The sequence below is a fragment of the Lissotriton helveticus genome, chromosome 3_1, assembly GCF_964261635.1.
Source record: "Lissotriton helveticus chromosome 3_1, aLisHel1.1, whole genome shotgun sequence".
NCBI lineage: Eukaryota > Metazoa > Chordata > Amphibia > Caudata > Salamandridae > Lissotriton > Lissotriton helveticus.
The window spans coordinates 1,535,676,744-1,535,691,802 of record NC_136061.1 but is presented as its reverse complement, the minus strand read 5'-3'; the positions used below and the strand labels follow the sequence as shown (position 1 = coordinate 1,535,691,802).

At 50.0% G+C, this 15,059-nt stretch overlaps 1 protein-coding gene across 2 annotated transcripts in view; it reads right to left on the bottom strand.

The window, feature by feature from the left end:
• BCL9L (BCL9 like) overlaps positions 1-8,585 on the bottom strand; it is a 215,471-nt gene extending 206,886 nt beyond the window's left edge. For both annotated transcript variants that reach the window (XM_078682216.1, XM_078682217.1), the window contains exon 1: positions 6,360-8,585. The gene's annotated coding sequence lies outside the window, so the exon portion shown is untranslated. The remainder of the gene's footprint in view (positions 1-6,359) is intronic.
• Positions 8,586-15,059: the final 6,474 nt, after the last annotated feature.

Below are 15,059 nucleotides of genomic sequence, written 5' to 3'. Positions count from 1 at the left end.
AGGAAACTAGCGAATACTGGCCCTATCGAAACAATGTACTTCAGTATCTCAGACTCCTCGCACTTGATTCTTGCAGGTGTACTGATTTACAACCCACCAGGCACCCAGCCCTCTTACCTCACGGAGCTACTAGCTACCCTGGCAGCTCTATCCTTGAAACACCCCCACTTCACCATTTTGGGTGATTTTAATTTACATGTAGATGACCTCTCCTGTGCGAAAGCTAGGTCCCTGATGGAAACGTTAGCAGGCATCAACCTAGAACAGAGAGTTCAGGGCCCTACGCACAAGGCGGGTCATACCTTGGACCTCCTATTCTCGAATCTACCGGCTCTTACTACCTTGCCATCTCTACCTATAATCTGGTAAGACCTTTTTTTAATTCCGTTCAATTTGACCTCCTCCCCCCCCCCTACTGCTTTAAGTAAAACGGAAATTCTGGGGAGAAAGTGGTACAAAGTTACCTGTGACTCGCTCGAACCCGCAATGGCCAACCTTAATTGGCAAACTTCGGACAACCTTCATGCCGATGTTGAGAAATGTAATAAGTACCTCTCTGAAGCCGTAGACACCATTGCCCCCCTTCAATCTCACACTTCGGCACGCGCTAAACCCTCCGCCCCCTGGTTCTCCCCGACCATGCGCGGAGAGAGAAGTAAATGTAAGAGACTTGAGCGGCTTTGGCGTCTCAACTATGATCCCTCCACGAAAGTCAACTACAGAACTGCTCTAAAAAAAAATTACAAACTCCGGCAAATGGCCATGAAAGAATATTTCGCCACCAAAATCAAGACCGCGGACAATACGGCCAAAACACTATTCCAAATTGTGAAGGACTTCACTATTCCAGTGGCTCTGGTGTGTCCTACTGAACCCAGTCAAGAGCTCTGTGATGGCATTTCGGATTTTTTTCATAATAAAATCTCGGATATTTTCTTCTCTTTCAATCCCTCTGAGGGGTCTGGGGAGGAGACTACCCCACTGGGCCCGCCCTCTAGTGAATCGATGCTCTGCACCTTCAAGCCAATCTTCCTAGACACGGCTCTTTTGAAAATGCAGATATGCAAATCAGGTTCTCCACTTGATCCGGTCCCTGCCAAGATGTTCACTTCCCGGGACCCTGCCATTATTTAACCTCTTCTTTCCATATGGAACTCCTCCCTTCTCTCCGGTCACTTCCCCTCTGTGTGGAAACAGGCCACAGTAATCCCCATCCTGAAAAAACCTGAGGCTGACCCATCAGTATTTAGCAACTATCGTCCCATCTCGCTCCTTCCCAAACCTGCTAAAATACTGGAAAAAGTCGTACAAGAACAACTGGCATCATTCCTGGAGACAAAAAATCTCCTCCACGACTCACAGTCCGGCTTTAGATCCGGTTATAGTACAGACAGCCCTTCTGGAAGTCACAGAGACGATCAGGGAGAGCGTGGACAGAGGCGAGGTAGCCATGCTGGTGCTCCTCGATCTGTCCGCGGTCTTGTGCAAGCTTTGCCTCACACATCCTGCTAAGTTAGTTCCAGCGCACCTAGTGAATGTTTGTAGACACCCCACATGTGAAGATTTGTAGTCAGACATCCTAAGAAAAAATGTAGTCACATATCTTGCCACAGTTTATAGTCGCAGACCCCGTTGTTTGTAGTCGCATATCCTATACAGGTTTTACCTCCCACACCCTGCGGAGTATGTTCCTGCGCACCGAGTGAAAGTTTGAGGCACACCGTTTAAGGTTTGTACAGATCATACCCAGAGAAAATAGCTGCGCATCCCGTGAATGTTTGTGGTAACATACCCTTTGAAAGGTTTCTTCTATCACATGCTGTGAAAGCATTTACTAATAAACCCTTTAAAGTGTGTTGCCACTCACCCAGTGACAATTTGAAGTCGCACCCCCTGTAAAAAAATCTATCTCCTCTCACTTAAAGAACCTGCACTGGCTTCCGATATCCACCCGCATTCAGTTTAAGGCTCTGTCCTTACCTTCAGGGCCTTGAACGGGAAGTGCCCTGGATATCTAAGAAGTAGGCTGAAGCTAGTACACTCATCGCGAACACTCAGGTCCAACCACCGCCGCCTCCTGCGACCCCACCGCTTCCTCCGCTCTAGAAAAGGAGGCAGAGCCTTCGCGGTGGTTTCATCAAAACTTTGGAACTCCCTCCCGCTGAGTATTCGACTGATTGAGTTAGAATCTCAGTTCAGATGTAAACTCAAGACATGGCTGTTCTCCAGCTACTAACATCTTGGTTATTGCCGTTGCCGTCCACAGCGCCGGGACACCCCCGCTGGGGGTAGCCGCGCACTTTACAAATCTCATAAATAATAATAATAATAATAATCTAATAACCAGCAGATGTGATGGGTGAGAACATCACATGGTCAGCTGTATGAGAGATAGGAATATTACGGGGTCAGCAGTTTCTAAGAATGCGAATATCCCATAACCAGCGGAAGTGAGGGGTGCGAACGTCACACGCCTAAGAATCTCTCATGACAAGCAGAGTGAGGAATCGAGACGTCAGACGACAGGCACCAAGCAGCATCGCCACGTAGAATGAATGGAGACTATTGTATGTATGTAGGACTCTGCACCGAGGTAATAAGTTATCCTGAGTTCCAGATCTTTAACAGCTCTCAAAGCGGGCCCGGTGATGGACAGCATTCTTCATGGCATTGAAGGTATACTCGTACTCACCAGCTCTCAGAGCGGGGGCGCGCTTTGGTCATTTCCTGTATGTGACAGCATGTCACACAAGCCCCCGGTGGCAGGCTGAGAACCCTCACACCAGGTGTCCGGGATCCCCCCCCCCCCCCCGAGGATGTTGTGCAATCTACTTTTGAGGAGGTGTTTGCGAGGAATAAACCGAACACACTGGTTTTTGGTGTGGAATTGTTTGTATACTTTCTTTAGAAAGAGAAAAGCAGGGGATGCCAGATAATGTCAAGGCTGTCTGCTTTCGGATGCTTCAAATTGTTACACTTGGAATGTGTTTCATTTTCCTCTTTGTGTAGTTCTCTAGAAAAAAGACGTTATTTCGTGTAAACGATGAAAATAAGAATACGCACTCGCACTTTAAACTCTATAGAAGTTAGCAAATGAACTCTAAGACACTTAAAAACATGATTGATCTTGTTTTATGTATATTTTAGTTGTTTTAAAACACTCTCCTAAAAAATGTGCTTTTTAATTCGTAGATGACAGCTACAAAGATTTAATAACTTTTTAACATTGTATTTTTTATTGTATTTAGTATTTATAATGTTAATGTATAATGGTTGTGATAGGATGTATAATTTGCTTTTATGACATGCTGTCGAATAAAGCTTTTTGAAAATTGAATTGAAAATAAGAAAAATCGTGCATGGCGTGTGTGGTGACAGGCTTCCACAAGAAATTCTCAGGAAGTGCGACGACAAACTGGCACGAGGTGTGTGAGAAGAAACTGTACGGGGTACGTGACTATTTACGTTCATACTGTGTGTCGCTGGATATGCGGCCACAAACTTTCAGAGGGTGTGGCTGCAAACTTTTGCAGGATATGTGAGTAAAAATATTCACAGGGTCTGTGGGAGACCACTTCCAATGCTCTGGAATCATAAACTCACAGGGTGTGTTGCTGCAGCATTTCACGAGGAATGGAAGATTGACTCTCACTCGGTGCGTGGCTACAAACTCTCGCATTGTAAGAGAAAACAAACCTGGGGCACATGACTGCATACTTTTACATCGTTAGCGAGAACAAACATTAGGGTTTGTGTGACTACTTACTTTCACATGGAGTGTGGAAACAAACATAAGGGTTTGTGAGACTTCAGACTTTCACATGGAGTGCGAGAACAAATATTAGGGTTTGTGTGACTACAGACTTTCACATGGTGTGCGAGAACAAACATTAGGGTTTGTGAGACTTCAGACTCACAGGGTGTGTGGAAACAGAGTTTGTGAGACAACAGATCTTCACAGGGTGTGTGGGTCTACTGACAGTCCCTAGGGGAGCGACCACATATTCAAGGGATATGCAGGTTCAACCTAAAAAGGTGAGACAACAAACGTTCGCATGGTGTGCTTTAACAAACTTTACAGTTTGTATGGCTTAATTGTCACAAGGGTTGTGAGTCTAAACATTCACAAGGTTTATGTGATAATGTAAAAGCAAAATTTCAAGTTCTCACTGGTTGAATGGGAACCACCTTTATAAGTTGTGTTACTAAATGCTTTCAAATAATGTGTTAGGATTTTTTTACAGGGGGTGCGACTTCAAATTGTCACTGGGTGAGTAGCAACACACTTTACAGGGTATATTAGTAAATGCTTTCACAGCATGTGAATGTGATAGAAGAAACCTTTCAAAGGGTATGTTACCACAAACCTTCACAGGATGCGCAGCTATTTAACCTTAAACGGTGTGCCTCAAACTTTCACTCGGTGCGCAGGAACATACTCAGCAGGGTGTGTGAGGTAAAACATGTACAGGATATGCGACTACAAACAACGGGGTCTGTGACTATAAACTGTCGCAAGATATGTGACTACATTTTTTCTTAGGATATCTGACTACAAATCTTCACATGTGGGGTGTCTACAAACTTTCACTAGGTGCGCGGGAACTAACTTAGCAGGATGTGTGAGGCAAAGCGTGCACAAGACCTGTGACTACAAAGTAACTATAAACTTCCTCGGGGTGTGCGACTACAATTTTTCATAAGATGTGTGACTACAAACCTACAAACGGTCACAGATGGTGTGGCCATGCACTTTCACTATGTGTGTGACTACAAACTGTCAAAGGATGTGCGGGAACAAACTTCACATCAAGATATATGACAGGTAACAACATAGTCTCACTATAACCTGACACAAGATGTGTGACTATTAACTTTCACAGCGAGCGTCACTGAAAACTTTGACAGGGTGTGGGATGTTAACCTTCAACTGGCTTACCAGGACCAGAGCGTCACTAATGTGGCACCAGGAAATAAGGCCCGAAAACTACCCATCCTTGGATGCACTGGGCTTCCAGAGAAGCCGGTCCGAGATTCGCGGAAGCTGGCTGCTGGCACCCGGATGTGGAGTGGCTGGCGCTACGGCCAAGGCACCATGTTCTGTGCCATGTGGCTCTAGTACAGCTGCCACGTGCCGATCCTGGCAGGGCACGGATTTCTGGGAGCTCGTGGAATCCGTTGCCGTGAACGGGCCAGCTCTATTCACTTTTTACAGAATGTTAAAGAATAAATGGGTGTATCGGAGTAATTTCCCAACCCGGGGCCCTCGCCGTGCCTCCAGAGCCAGAAAATGTAGCCACGTTAGGACCTTGGTAGGGATGGTCGAGCTGGCAGCGATAAGAGTAGGGGACCCTTTACTATTTCATTGCGAGGCAGAAATGAGAAGTTGGCAAACATACATGCCAGGCATGGTTGCTGGAAACGCATACCTGGCAGAGATGAGAGGGTGGGTGGGCACCCATCCCTGGCAGAGAAGAGATGTAGGCACACATTCAAGTACAACAACATGGCAGGACTGAGGGATGTGCATAGATGTCTAGCACACAGTCCTGCCTACACGTGACTGTTTTAAAAGACGGCCACACGTCACAAGCAGAGCAGAGAACTACCCCCCCCCCCCCCACCCTCCATTTCGCCAAATGGCTGCAATGAGAGAAGAGCACATATTCAAGACTGCGGCACAGCTGTGTGGTGGCCACTCACTCAGTCGTGTACATGGCAAGGCTGAGAAGTGGGCACGCATCCATACCAGCTTAGTCTTACATTCCTCGACGTAGGAGGTGCCACCAGTGGATACACATTCCTACAGATATGAGGTCCGGCAGGTGGACACGTCACTGGGGGGAGATGAGCGGTGGGTACAAATTCCAGGCTGGTCTGAAATCTGGGCAGTCGCTGGGCACACATTCCTGTACCTGGCACGGCGCGGCGGCTGACCAGTGCCCCTCTTTTGTCATTGGAGAATGGCTAAAAACAAGTGACCACCCCCATATCAGCGAGGAGGGTTAAGTATACCAGGCAGGATATAGCACCCCCGTCCACGGGTTATAATGAGGTGGGTGTGTGTGGGGGGGGGGGGGGGGGGGGAGTTGCAGCAGCTTCTATGTCACACATGAATGGGAACAACAATCCCAGCGTGGGGCAAAGATCCGCTCCTTGGTACAATAACAGAGCCGAACCCCCCTCTCCAAGCTAACGCTTCCGGTGCATTAGAACTCTGTAAAAACAACATGTGACATGGAAAACTGCAGGAACTCACCTGAGGACAACCAGCCATCCTCCCTTCAACACCCACCTGCCCCCCCCCTCCCCTACACCCACACACACATCCCCCGCACGGCCCAGGAAGGGTTTCTTACCTGGCTCTGGGCACTCAGGACAGGCCGGAAGTGTCTGCCATCATTGCTCCAGGAAGGACTGCACCGCTGAAGCTGCTCCTCGTGAGGCGGCGGGGCTGCCTCTGCTGGTGGGGTCTGCCTTTCCTCCAGGGCCTTCCCTTCCACCCTAGACCTCCGCCTGTGATGGGGCCGTAGGGCGCTCAGGAGCCAAGAGCACGGAACGGTGCAAGGCGGGCGACCCCATGGCCTCTCCTCCCTCTCCTGCAGCAGCAGCCTAGATGTGTGTACTCCTTGGAGGGTGGGGGAGGCACACCTGCCTGCTCACCGCTAGCCACACACTGACATCCGCCCTCTAGCCTGCACACACGCAAAGCGCACTGCCTACCACCTGCACACGTGCAGCCAGCCACACACTGACACCTCGTCAGTCACAGGCAGGCCACTATCCACACACACGGACACCACGCCTGTCACAAACACAAACTCTTGGCTACGCGCCAGCAAATATACACCCACACCCAGCCTCAAGCTAGGATACACACTAACCCCCCCCTAACCTGCACCTACACAGCCTGTATCTCCCCTGCACGCACCTAGCCACTCACTGGTACCCCTCTTCACACCAACTCCTGCAAGCTTTCCCTTGCACAACAATACGCACACTAAGTCGCACTCACTGGCTTCCTACCGCGCTATACCTTCACACAGCCCTGTCAACGCCTGTTCCCATGTACACACTACAACTTACACGCAAAATGCCACCTACACACGACGCCACGCGCACTCTCACCCGCAAACCACTTTCAGAGGCCTACTCTCACCTGTACACAAATCCTTGTGCTTCCACGCTGTACCCCTGAACTGCACAGACCTGCACACTCACCTGCACACAAGGCCCCCCATGTTCACCCTGTACCTCCGGCCAGTCCCTACAAAAGGGTCAGCTCACAATGTTGATCTACCTCTAGCCAGCGCAAAAGCAGGACACGTGCACGCTCATGCCTGCTTCCCACAAACACTCCCTTGCGCCCACGCTCTCTGTTTACCCTGCACTCAAGCGTTGCCAGAAACACCGAGTTTGCTTGAACACTCCCTGCCGCACACAATCGCAAGGTGTACTGTACACTCACTACCTTCAACTCAAACGCGGACTTGCCCACTCACTTTCTCTGCTCCACTTCTCACACTATGCTTTACAAACCAGCACGCCGCTCTCCGCACTCATAGTATGCCAAGCTCTGCAGTGAACCCTCACACTGTGCCTTGCACTGCCTTAGCCTCTCACATTCGCCGTCGTGCATATTTATAATACAGTCCTTGCCCTATCTCCTCACACCCTGCGTATGCGCCCACTCTGCTTAACACAGTGACACTTTACTCCACACACCCCTATGCCTTGCACAATCGTGCTCCTGCCTTGCACACTCAGTGCTTTGCACGCACACTCAGTGCTTTGCACGCTCACTCCCCAGGATGTTTCACGTGCGTCAGGCTCCTCTCTGCTTCGGCCCGTGCTCCGTATACGATTTGTGTTTCTTCTCCCGGTTAAAAATTCCCCCTTTCTTTCTGAATCCCCTTCACTGAATATTTGTATCCAATTTCCCGGAACCGCGGTTATATTTCACTCCCAGGAGGCAAAAAAAAACGTGCCAAAAACCACAACCCAGAATATGTCAGGACCTAGGTAGGAACGGCGGGCTGGCAGCTGGCTCTCCTTCAAGCCAGGTCTTGCAAAATCACCATTTTATCCAGAAAGGATGCTCCGTGGGTGTACGCAGGGCGGAATCCAGAGGTCCAGGCCGGGTCTCGGGGGTGCGGGCTCTCTCTCACTGGGTGCGGGGACGTCTCTCTCCGTCTGTCTCCCAACGGATGCATGGGTCTCTCCAAGGAGGTGCTGCTGGTCTCTCTGGTGCGAGGCTGGCTGGCCACCCTGCCTCCAGGGCTCAGTCGGCGGCTGCTCTCGGAGCACCCCGCGCTGCCTCCCCCAGGCTGCAGGCCCGACCAGAGGCGCGGGATTGTCTCCCGGTGGGTGCACGTCTGTCACCCACTAGGTGTCGATCTGTCTGACCTGCGACACTGGCTTCGGCGCTGCCTGGGTGCTGTCTCCCACCGAATGGAGGTATTTCTCCCCGGAGTGCAGAGGCTGTCTCGGAGGGTGCTCTGCGTGGCTGCAGGGGGGTCTATCGAGGCGTGCGGGTCCGGATCACCACGCCGGCCGCATGGGGGTGTCTCGGCGGGCGCGGGGCTGTCTCCCGGAGGGGGCAGGGCCAGTGGAGTGAGTCTGAAGCCCGCTCGGCGCTGCAGTCTAGCTCTTCCTCCCTGTCCCCTTCTCGCCTCCCCCTGCTCTGATTATGCGGAGGGGGCGGGCGGCCGCTCACCCTGCGCCGGGCGGAGGCGGCGGCGCCGTGTCACAGTAAGAGCCCTCCCCGGCCGGCCGGCGCCGCGCGGCTCCTCTGCTCCCGGGCTCCGGCTCCAGACTCTGGCGCGCGCCCTCCAGACGGCACGCGCGGGCCCTGGGTGCACACACACACGCAGGGACCCGTGCACGCGGACTTATGGGCATCGGAGTGGGCACTCGAGGGTCAAAGGCACTGGCCTATCTTTGGAGACAACAACCATGTACATCTAAGGCACGGGTGCCTAGAGGCTCACGAGGGGCAAAGGCACGCGCAGCAAGGGCAACAACACAGTGTATGTCTCCTTGGACATTTTGTATTTATTTATTTATTTTATGCGTTTTTATGTAGCACGGACTTTACCCGAAGGTGTCAGAGCGCTTCACAATAGGAACATAAATGATACATGGGGAGAAAATTAAGAGTGAGCATGTTACAAAAGCAGACGTTAAGTTACACGAGGCAAAAGTGACAATTGTGAGCAAACAAAATACAAGAGGTAGCAAACGGTACAATAGAGGAGGAAAAAGTGGCATGTGTGCAAGTAACAAAATCGTGCATAATACAAGTAGAGATATAATACTGCAATAAATGGCAGACACTCAAGCATAAGAACAAACGTTATGTAGGCAATGGTGGCACTTGTACAAGTGTCTAAAGCAAAACAAATGTAAGAGGTAGCAAACAGTGTGTTACGAGAAAAGTGACGTGTGAAAGTTACAAAAGAGTACCAAACACAGGCCTCACCGGTGGCAAAGACATGGGCGCGCAGTGGAAGACTCACAGGCATGCGAAAGGTCGGGTCACTGACGCACGACTAACAAGGGAGAGACTTTCACTCCTACAGTATCAGCACGTGCAGCATGAACGTCTACAGACCTTCTTAGACCGGACAGACCGGCGGGATTATAGCAAAATGGCCGCGCCAGGGCAACGAAGCGCGCGCGCCACGGAGCCCAGTCAGACCGAAGAAACACACTCTTAATAAACTACGGCCACCACGAGAGTGGAGACCTGAAGCGAAGCGAGCAAGGATGCCACAGGCTATGGTGCAAGCAAGGCGGCTGAACCTACTGGTTGTTGTTGGGGTAGTAAAATAAAGCAATTTTCAGGATTCAATGGGCCCCTCTGGGCACTGGGACCAATGCACATATTGCAACATTGGTAGTCACACCCCTGCTCGATACTAGAGACAACTAATGCTGACCTATGGACATCACAGGAGAAGGGGCACAGAAGGCATGGTCACCTTGAGACAGCAAAGAAGAACAGGCACAGGCAGGGTTGGATTGGGATTGAAAATTGGCCCGGGCACGCAAAAAAAAAAATCGGCCCACATTTGCATAATCACTCCTCAAATCACTGCTTTGGCGTAATCTTATAAAAAAAACCTTTAGGAGGGGGTTGAAAAAAATGCACGCGTTCATTTACAGTGGTGAAACAAGTGAGGCCACTTCTACTCAGGCCCCCTGCCCCCACTCAGTATGTGCACACATTAATGGGCCGGGTCAGCAGGGCCGGACTGGAAACCAAAACTGGCCCAGGCAAAGAACTCGGCCGGCCCACCTTGGGAGTGGCCGAGCTGTTTGCCAGGGCCGGTTTCGGCTGTTTTTGTTACAGGGTGCGATTTTGCAGCTATGCTGCAAAAACGGCCCTGTAACAAAAACGGCCAAAATCGGCCTCCACCCTAGCGGCCCACCGGGAAAACGCCCGGTGACCGCTACGGCCAGTCCGGCCCTGCCGGCCAGCGATACAAAGGGAGTGACACCTCTTGCTAAACGGAGGTAATGAGCGCCCATCTGCCTCTAGAAAGGCCACCCAGACACCCACTGGGCTGCTGGCTTTATTCAAACAATAGAGTCAGCCCCCAAATGGCCCCCAGACTGCTAAAAAAAAAGAGGCCCACAGCAGCATTCGGACACCGGCCCCTCGGGCATTGCCCGAATGCCCGCGTTACCAATCCAACGTTGGGCACAGGCAGCCCTCCCTAGCGTCACAGCAGGGCAGGGTCACAGGCGGTACCCTCTAGATTTATCTCGCGATGGTCTGTAATGTTGCTTGATCTGTAATTTCCCAGGTTCTGCTTCTACCTTTCTTCATAATCTCCGTTCCGCCTGGGTGGTCCCCCCTGCTCACTTTCGGCTCTTTTTTTGAATGTTCAGATAGGGGCGGCTGCATAAGGCTTTGTCAGGCTCCCAGGCTCGACCTTTCCACCATGGCCCTTCCCCCCTCCTGCGTACGGTGTAATAAGCCTCTGTGCGACGTTTCAGCCTCAATAAAGTGTTACCCAAAAGCATTGCACAATCGCTCGGCCACCATTCCCTCCTCCCCCTTCAGAGCGGGGCTTTTGAACTGCAGATCCCTTCCTAAACATGCAGATGATATTTATCTGCTGCTAGCTGACTCCGAGTGGGACGCCCTATTTCTCACCGAAACGTGGCTCAACGAAGAAAACCTTGCCTCCATTGCCCTAGCTGTCCCGCTCGGCTTTACTTTAAGTTTCTCTAATAGAGAGAAGAATAGAAGAGGCGGCGGAGTAGCGATTATCTTCAAAGATAAATATACTCTGTCCTCCTCCACTCCTACTATTCTCGCCGGCATAGAGGGACTACACTTTTGTCTCCAAATTAACCCTCAAACGTCCCTAGCTGGCCTGATAATATATAGACCCCCGGACTGTTCTCCATCCAAGACCCATGAACTTATGGACTACATAGTCCAAAACACCCTCTCTCACCAACACTATATAATAGTTGGTGACTTCAACATTCATGCTGACAGATCTGACTGCCCTCTGGCTTCCCAATTTATTAGCACACTTCAATCTGCAAACCTAGCCTTAATCACCTCCGGTACCACGCACCAGGCAGGTCATATGTTGGACCTTATTTTCTCCAACATTCCGGACACCACAACTAAACCCCCGTTACCACTTCTTTGGTCAGATCATTTTCTCGTCCCCTTCCTAATCTCCTTCCCTGCTTGTTCTCGAACAACAGGAAAACGCACATATGTGCGCAGGAACTGGGACAACTTATCCTCCGAGACCTTATGTCCCGCGCTCACAGCTGCCCCCCCTTTACTATCAGCAGATGTGAACTCTGATGCAATACTACTGAATCACTGGATTAGCAGTACAGTAGACTCTATTGCTCCACACAAAATGGCCACTTCTCGAAGAGAATCCCCGTCTGCTCCCTGGTTCTCTGCAGAACTGATAGCTGAGAAAAGCAATTGCAAAAGATTAGAACGTCAGTGGCGGGCAAGCTACTCTGAATCTGCAAAAATCTGCTATAAAAAAGCCCTGCGCAGCCTTCATCACTCCATAAAAAAAGCAAAAAAACTATTCTTTATATCCTCTATTCAACAAGCGGAACAACCCAGCAAAGAGATTTTCCAAATAGTTCAGTCCTTCCTCAAACCCAAGGCCATTGAAACTGAAATTATTCCCTCTAGTAAACTTTGTGAGGATATCTCAGATTTCTTTGACCAAAAAATCCTGAAGGTCTATGACTCCTTCACCCCCTCCGAACCTACAATTATGGCAGACCATGATATCATTGAGATGGCGACCCCTCCCTTAACTCGGTTCCTCCCAATCACCCACGAGGATGCAGTGAAAGAACTACTCAAATGCAAATAAGGTGCTCCTGATGATCCCTGTCCCCCCAAACTATGGAAAACGATGTCGGACGTCACGGCAGGGCCACTCCTACACATCTGGAACACGTCTATCGAGACTGGCACGTTCCCCGACTGTTGGAAACATGCCACTCTTCTTCCATTGAAAAAAAAACCTAATGGCGCCCCCGACGATCTGAGTAATCTCCGACCCATCTCCCTACTAGCAGCCCCGGGAAAAATGCTTGAAAAACTGATCCAACGCCAACTCAATAGTTTCATCGAAAAAAGAGGCATACTACACGAAACACAGTCTGGTTTTAGGGCCGGTTTCAGCACTGAAACGGCCCTCATTGAGGTGGCTGAGTCAATCAGGTGGTCACTGGATTCAGGAGCATCGGCTATGCTGGTGCTCCTGGATCTATCTGCTGCCTTCGATACTGTGGATCATGGTAGAATGCTGCTCAGATTGAAGGATACTGGCCTAGAGGACACGGCACTAAGTTGGTTGCACTCCTATCTGACTAACCGCTCTCAGAAAGTAGCTTTGGGCGCCTTTTCCTCTGAACCTAAACAACTGCGGTGTGGCGTCCCGCAAGGGTCCGCCCTCAGCCCGCTACTTTTCAATGTTTACTTGGCCCCACTTTTTACCTTAATCGCCAAATGGGGGGTCAAGGCGATTTCGTATGCGGATGATACACAACTAGTCTTCCCATACGCTGAGGTGTCAGAAGCAGCGTTCAGCAAAATAAAAGGATGTCTTAGTGACGTTGCCAGATGGATGAACACTAACAAGCTAAAACTGAATGCTAGCAAAACCGAGGTCCTATTCTTTGGGAAAAGTACCCCACCCCACCCTGACCTCTGGTGGCCCACTGAAATGGGTCCTGCTCCCACCCCTGGCACCAAGGCAAAAAATTTGGGTGTGTGGTGGGACGAGACGCTTTCTTTCTCATCCCACATACAACATATCACCTCTAGCTGCCACTATAAACTCCGCAACCTCCAAAAATTCCTCTCCCTCTTACCAACTGACTGTCGCAAATCGGTGGTCCACGCGACAGTCACATCCAGACTGGATTATTCTAACGGCCTCTATCTGGGCCTCCCGAAATATCTGACACAACGCTTGCAGAGCGTGCAGAATGCGGCTGCGAGATTGATAAAACACGTGCCTTTTAAACATCACATCTCTCCGCATCTTCACGAGCTGCACTGGCTCCCAGTGGCGAGCAGAGTAAAATTCAAAGCGCTCACCCTAGCGTACAGAGCACAAAAAGGGAACTGTCCCAATTATCTTAAACTCCGACTCCCCCGCTACCACCAAGAGAGACACCTGCGCTCGAACTCGCAGATCCTACTGGCCGTACCACGAGCGAGAAGGGCGAGACTCGGAGGCAGATCGTTTTCGGTAGGCACTGCAAAGCTCTGGAACTCCCTACCCTCTGCCATCCAATCTGCCTCGTCAGAAGCCATCTTTAGGAAACTCCTAAAGACCTGGCTCTTTGCGCAGAAAGCTTAGTACCTCTCCCTGCATTTCCTCTTGGGTTCTGCGGTTTCTTTTTCAGCGCCGGGACGCCTCCACGCGAGGTAGCTGTTCGCGCTATATAAATATCGGTATTATTATAAGGAAACCCATACTGAAGTATACCATCTAGGAAGTAGTCCAATGTGCAGAGACCCCCAGTTCACCATCTTAAAGTGTGGTGTAGAATTATCATCTTCGAGACCGGGCACAAATGTTAAAATGTTCAAAAACCTGACTGCCTGGGGTGTGTTGGTGAACAGGATTAAAGTGTCACCTATGCAAAATTCGTGAAATCCTATGCTAGTGCAAAAAGAGTGTGATCAGATTGCTCAGGAAACCTACCTCTCTAGGCCGGTGGGGGCTTGTCAGTAACTCCTCTTAGAGAGGTGTCGAAGTTGGAGAGGTCCTGTAACCAGTAGTGGAGACAGGGCGGCCTAGGGCGAGCTAGGAAAATGTACCCCTTGCTGATTGATGGGTAGTTAAATACAGGAATATTCAGTAGGTCGCAGACCTATAGGCCCGGTGCCGCAGCACCTTCTGCACCTCCAACCTACCTGAGTAGAGTAGGACCTCCACTGGAAATATAGATTGTCTACGAGTCGTTCTGAAATCAATTGCCTCAAAAATATTAATTTGCACTTATCAAAATAAGGGCACATCTATGTCCTGTGCTTGCAGCCAACTGTGACATCATTGGGAACCGAAGTAGGAGTCTCACAGCAAAATGTAGAAAATAATTTAGGTTAAGCAAATAAACCCATTCTTGGCATAACGTACAAATACATGCTTGCAACAGAAAATTCCAGAACTTTTTTTTTTTAGACAAGAACATTTGTATTGATTTTAGTGCAAGTAATTACATCCAGCCGTTTGGATTTGGAAGAAATGGCCCCGTGAGTAACACATAAAAACGTACAGATCCTCCCTCCCGTGCCAAGTTTCACATTTATAAACATTGATGGGGTTAAACCTCATTTTTGCATTTTCTCCCCTCCAGCCACCAACTCCAGGAACGGTCTATAAGGAGCATTAGTGAACTGTGACCCGGTTTGGATTAGTGGGATGATTCAGGATTCGTTCTGTATTCCGGATTTCAGTGATTAAAGAATTTCTCTTTGAGAACGCATCTCATGTGGTGAGAGAAAGTGGCTCTATTAATACTGGACCAGAATGAGG